Here is a 6,029-nt window from a genome sequence, read left to right as displayed (position 1 = left end):
ATCTCCATTCTAACCGAATTAAGATTTAGCAGTCATTTTAGATGTGTTCAATTCATGTGCATGTGTTGTATAAGCCTTACATCTTTTCCTAATAATTCGTGTGTCTAAGGTCTTCTCTTTCTAACACCTGACGAAGGAGCAGGACAATGAAAGCTTCTGTTTTCAAATTAACCCGTCAGTCTATAACCTGGTGCCATGCGATTATTGACCTTACTCAACCCAGTCCAAAGCTAGCACCTCCATATCATGGTTTTTATTGGTTAGCCAATTTTCTCTCCAAGCACATACATTGTCCCAACCTCATGTGGTCTTGTCTTGCATATTAATCTTTCGTCAAGCATGTTATGCATTACCTTCTTGAAGTCCAGATATAATACATTTTTCAGATCCCCCTTATTCAACTTGTTTGTCACACTCCTGAATACGAAAAAGTTAGGAAAATCATTCAAACATGTTTTATCTTTAATACAATCATGTCGACTTTGATGGATTGTGGTTTGACTTTCAAAGTCTCCTGAAGTTAATTCCTTAATAATAAATTTGAACAATTTGTCTTCAGTCCCAATCGTTTGCTCATACCTTTAAATTCCCGAGTGAAGTTGGTTATTCTAAGTTCTTCCCCTTCCATAATCTCGACAGTCCGTTTCAATTCCTGTGAAATAGGCACGAGGCTGTGAAAGATCGGCTCCAATTGCTGTGTGAGGGGCATGGGTGGCTGATTGGACTCATTCTGTTCCTGCTTTACACACACGATGGGCTGAATATCCTCCTGGTGTTCTTACACTATAGCGTCGATGTCTTGCATGTCCTGCACCTGTTCCTGACCAAGCCACTTAAGATATCATTGTCCTCATTCTGTTGCACAATGACAAGTTTGGAAACTTATGCAATCTCCCTGCTATTACGCCACGTTTTGAGTGTTGAATTGAGCATGTCGGTTGCGTTGTCCACAGTAGGTAGCTCAGTGGTTAGCACTGCTGCCTTCCAGCACCAGTGATCTGGTTCAGTTTCAGTCTCGGGTCACTGTGTGGATTATGCAAATTCCCCCCGTGCCTGCAAGGGATGGCTGTCGGGTACTGCAGTTTCCTCCCAAAGTTCCAAGATGTGCCAGTTAGGTGGATTAGTCATGGAAAATGTTAGGTTCCAGAGGTTGGGTTGGGAAGGGGGTTAGGGAGTGGGGTTTGTATGACATGGCCTCCAGAGGATCAGCGTGGAGTCGATGGGTCAAATGGTCTGCTTCCACACCATCGGGATTCTATGATTAACACTTTCATTGCAGAGATCAGTTGAGGGAATAATATCTGAGTTAATTCCAATACCCTTTCTTAGTGAGGAGATTAAATCTGTGCGCATTACTCCAGATGTGATCTCACTAAGACCCTGTACAGCAGCAGCCACACTTTACGAGCTTGTTGTAAGCTTCCCACTCAGGTTAGAGCAGGCTCAGCTGTCACTGAATACACAATTTTGTTGAAAATGAATGGTGTCCTGACCTTCATTTCAGAATGATTTGAGTCCACGAGTGAGGGCGCCTTACTGCAGCTGTACAGGCCCTTGGTGAGACCCCATCTTGAACATTGTGCAATATTGTGTGCAGTTTCGGTCTCCATACCTAATAAAGGACAAACCTGACATTGAGGGAGAGCAGCGAAGGATGACCAGACTGATCTCTGGGATGACACGCTTGTTGTGGGAACAGAGTTTGGGTGAAAGTGCCTGTATTCCATGAGGTTTAGGAAAATGGGTGAACTATATAAAACTCTGACATGGCGAGATAGATTGGAAGCAGAGATGATAATTCCCCTGGGTGAGATGTCCAAAACATGGGCTCACAGTGTTGGGTACAGACAGGCCAAAGTGCGTTGAGATGAGACTAAATGTCTGCAGTCAGAGACTGGTAAAACTGAGGAATTATTTTCCTGATCAGGCTGTGAAAGCTAAGGTACTGAATATAAATATGGATTTCAAGACACAGAAGGAGGGGGGTGGACAGTGCAGGAGTTTGGTGTGGAGGTATAGAATCAGCAATAATTACAGGCAGTGATCCAATACTGTGTCAGCTCTGTTCCTATGGAATACCATAATATAGAAAATGGTGCAATATCAATAATAGTACCAATGGAAAAAGAGGCTTTGGTGCGAACCCACAAAATTACCAGTAAAAATCAAAACAAATGTAATAGTCAGCCTAATACAAACAATAGCACAGGCAACATAAATATTTAAACTGTGTATTGTAAGGAGTTAGTGCAGTAAATGTCACACATTAACACTACAGTCACTGACGACAGCACTGTACCTTTTACCAAGATCTTCACCAGAAATCGCAAGGGCTGACAGACCACGTAATGCCGATGCGGCATTCCAGTTCTCTCCAAGATATTTCCCTCCCCGCTTGAAATAAAATTCCTTCTAAATGTAGACCACAAATCCTACATTCAGGCTCAGTTTCAAGGCTTGCAGAGCGGATTACATTCCTGCTTTAGCTGAACACACTGAGGGTGAATTTGGCAAATAGAGGAATCCTGAGGCTGGGATTTGGTGTTCAGCTGGTGCCAGAGACGGATTCCCATAACAGTGAACGGGAGCTCGCTTTATAAAGAAAGGGGCACAATTCACGAATTGTGTTGCAGCGAAATTGCGTTTAATAAACACACCTTATTGGATAACTGCCTGTATATTGAATGGAGGATCAAAAGCGACCAAAGCGAATACAGTAGTTCCTATTTTATATGTTCCAATGTTTAAACATACTAAAGGATATGAACACTGTCTTGGGAAAACTGAATTGAGGAGATTTTCACCATGAACTCGAATGGAGGAAGCTCAGTGTGTTGAATGACCTACTCCTTTCCCGAAGTTTCCGTGCAGTCTGTGGGAAAGCTCTGTAACTGTTGCCACCAGCTCTCAGATGTTAGGAAGGAGGTCTCTGCAGGGTCAATAGGATAATGTTTCCCGTTCCAATACTGAGGCTGGTGCCGGGTGATCTGTACGGCTTTATGCTTGAAGACCTTGGAGCAGCTTGATACAATAGAGTGTCTTGCTTGGCCGCTTCCGAGACCATTATAGAGTTTTCCACATATCTGTGTATCTGGAGTCACCTTTAGGCCAGACCAGGAAAGCACCCGAGATTCACTTCCTGAAAGTACATTGAGGAAGGAAATTGGTGTTTACAATCGACATTGGCTTCAAGGTGACTGTTAATGACTCCAGTTTTACATCTGGATATTTTATTAATTATAACTTCCACCAGCTGCCAGAGCATTAGCCTGGTCTGGAATAGTCATCCAGAGATATTTCCACAACAGCACCATCTCTTCATGGGGACCTATCTGAAACCACACTGAGCAGGTTATTTCTGTGCTGCTTGACAGATCTGCCAGAAAGAACTCCCTCCAATATGACCATTGCGATGGGACTCAGGGCGTGGTAATTGGTCAGACTGCAGTTATTTCCTTGTTATGGGATTGGACATAGTTGAGTTACTTTCCAGATTGCCAGGGAGATGTCAGAGTTGGAGCTGAAATGAAACAGCTTCCCCAGGGACACAGCTTGTTCTGCAGCACAAGTCTTCAGTCCAATTGCAGGAATGGTATCGGGGTCCATTGCCATTGTCGTATCTACTGTGTTCAGATGCTTCTTCATGTTACATACTGTGAATCAGATTGACTAAAGATTGGCATCTGTGATTCTGTGGGCAGCATGGCGAAGGTGAGGTGGATCATCAACTCAACACTTCTGGCTGAGGAAAGTGCAGATAATACAACCATGTCTTTTACACTGATGTACAGGGCTGTCCCGTTATTTAGGATGCCGATATTTATGGAGTCCTCTCCTCCAGTGAGCTGTTTAATAGTCCAGCGACATTTATGTCTGGATGTGGCAGCACTGCAGAACTTCGATGTGATCTGTTAGTCTTGGGATCATTTCGCCCTCTGTATCAGATGTTAGTAGTGCTGTTGCGAATATAACCAGTCAAGTGCGGTAGCCTTAATGGATTGTCATCAGGTTTAGGTACACATGGTACCGACCCTATCATGTTCACCAACACTCGACGCTGAACCATAGGTCAGCTTGATGGTAATGGTAGACAGAGGGATTATCCTGGGAAAAATGTTACAGATTGTAATCGAATACAATTCTGCTGCTGCTGTGATTCTAGAGCATCACATGAATGCCCACTTTGAGCTCCAATATGTTCAATTCAATTCAACTGACTATCCCTCAGTCCACACCAAGACCCATTCACCCATCAGCTCTGCATTCAGTGTCTTAACCTGGTTTCTTCCATTTTCCTATTCTGATTCTGCTGAAGGTCTCTCTCTGGTGTCGCGCCTCCAATTTGTTGCTTTACTCAAACCCCTTTACATATGCATCTGTATCTTTTCCATTCCCCCAATGGCATCTTCTGTGTTTGATGTGAATGTGTTCCCCTCTGTTTCTCTAGCTGAGCATAATTAAGAGCTCTGCAGTGTCAGTGATGCCAGCCTTATGCAATTTCAGATCAAGGAATTTGTGCACCTTGCATTATCGGTCACTTGCCAGTGCATTCCGTGTGAGACAGAGCGTTTGAGCAGCTTGAACACACGTCTATAGAACTTGAATAAAAATTGCTCACGAAACTCAGCAGATCTGGCAGCATCTTGGGGAGTGAAAGCAGGGTTAATCTTTCAGGACCAGTGACCCTTCCACAAAGCTCCTATTTTCTCCTGCAATTTTGGATTTTCATTTCCAGTATCCATAGTCATTTGTTTAATTGAAAACCTGTTCTGACCCTATTCATTTCTAGAGAAACTCAACAGATCTGGCATCATCTGCAGAGACAGAGAAACAGAGTTAGCCTTTCAAGTCCAGTATGACACTTCTTCAGAACTGAAAAGGATTGGAAAATGAGCTTTATAATCCCTTGACAGGTGTGGGGAGTGGGTTGATGGTTAAAAGAGGGTGTGGCAAAAGATAAACATACTTTTAGTAATAGTGAACAAGAAGATCATGTGAAATAGCTTTATATTAAGATGTGAATGGGGAAAAGCGATTCTCTCGATTGAGTGAAAGATAAATAAGATGCAACCACACAAGATCATCGGGAAGCCAGGGAGGAGATTGTACGGAAACTGGAGAACATTTATAATGGGGTCAGACTGTGAAGTTATGAAATTGTACATTAATTCCTAAAGGCTGTAACGTACGAAAGTGAAAAGGGAGTTGTTACTCGAGCTTGGGTTGTGCTGCCTTGGAACATTGCAGCAGGCCAGTGCTGAAATGTTAGTATGAGAGCAAGGTAATTTATTGAAATGGGAAGCAATGAGAAGGTTAGGGTTATTTCTGCAGACAGAGTGCGTGTGTTCCTCAAATCAATCTATATTTGTTCTCGCCAATATAAAGAGACTGTATTATGAGCAGCAATGACAGGAGATCAGATTTAAAGTTTACAAATGAAATGCTGCTTCACCTGGAAGCGATGTGTGGGCCCTTGGACAGTGAGGAAGGAAGAGGTGAATGGACAAGTGTTGCAGCTTCTGTAATTGCATGGGATGGTGCGATGGGGGAGTGGGGAAACGTTCGGGGTGATGGACGGTGACAAAGAGGGAGCGGTCGCTGTGAAATACTGACAGTGGGCGGGAGGGGAAGATGTGTTTGATGATGCTGTCCTGCTGGAGACGGTGGAAATTGCGTAAGATGAATATTTGAATGTGGATTCTCGTGCAGGAGAAAGTGTAGACAAGGAGGAATCTATCATTGTTCTGGGATGGAGGGGACGGATTGACGGCAACACCGTAGGAGATAGGACAGTCAAAGCTGAAGGCCCTGTCCACAAGGGTTCGGGGATTTCTGGTTTGATGGAAAAGGAGGTCACGTTCGACGCAGCTCACAGGAATGTGGCATCGTCTAACCGAAACAGAAAAGATGCAGAAACTTGGAGAATGGAGTCAGCCTCCGCTGATCTTTTGTTCAGCCACCGGCAGAAGTTCCTCCTGAATGATTGAGAAGAACCTGGCATCTAAATTGAGGATTTCTGCCTCACATTT

This window comes from Chiloscyllium plagiosum, unplaced genomic scaffold (genome assembly GCF_037043375.1).
Source record: "Chiloscyllium plagiosum isolate Xiang-an unplaced genomic scaffold, Cpla_swu_hap1 HiC_scaffold_53Y, whole genome shotgun sequence".
Lineage (NCBI taxonomy): Eukaryota > Metazoa > Chordata > Chondrichthyes > Orectolobiformes > Hemiscylliidae > Chiloscyllium > Chiloscyllium plagiosum.
Note: the sequence above shows the minus strand (reverse complement) of the source record.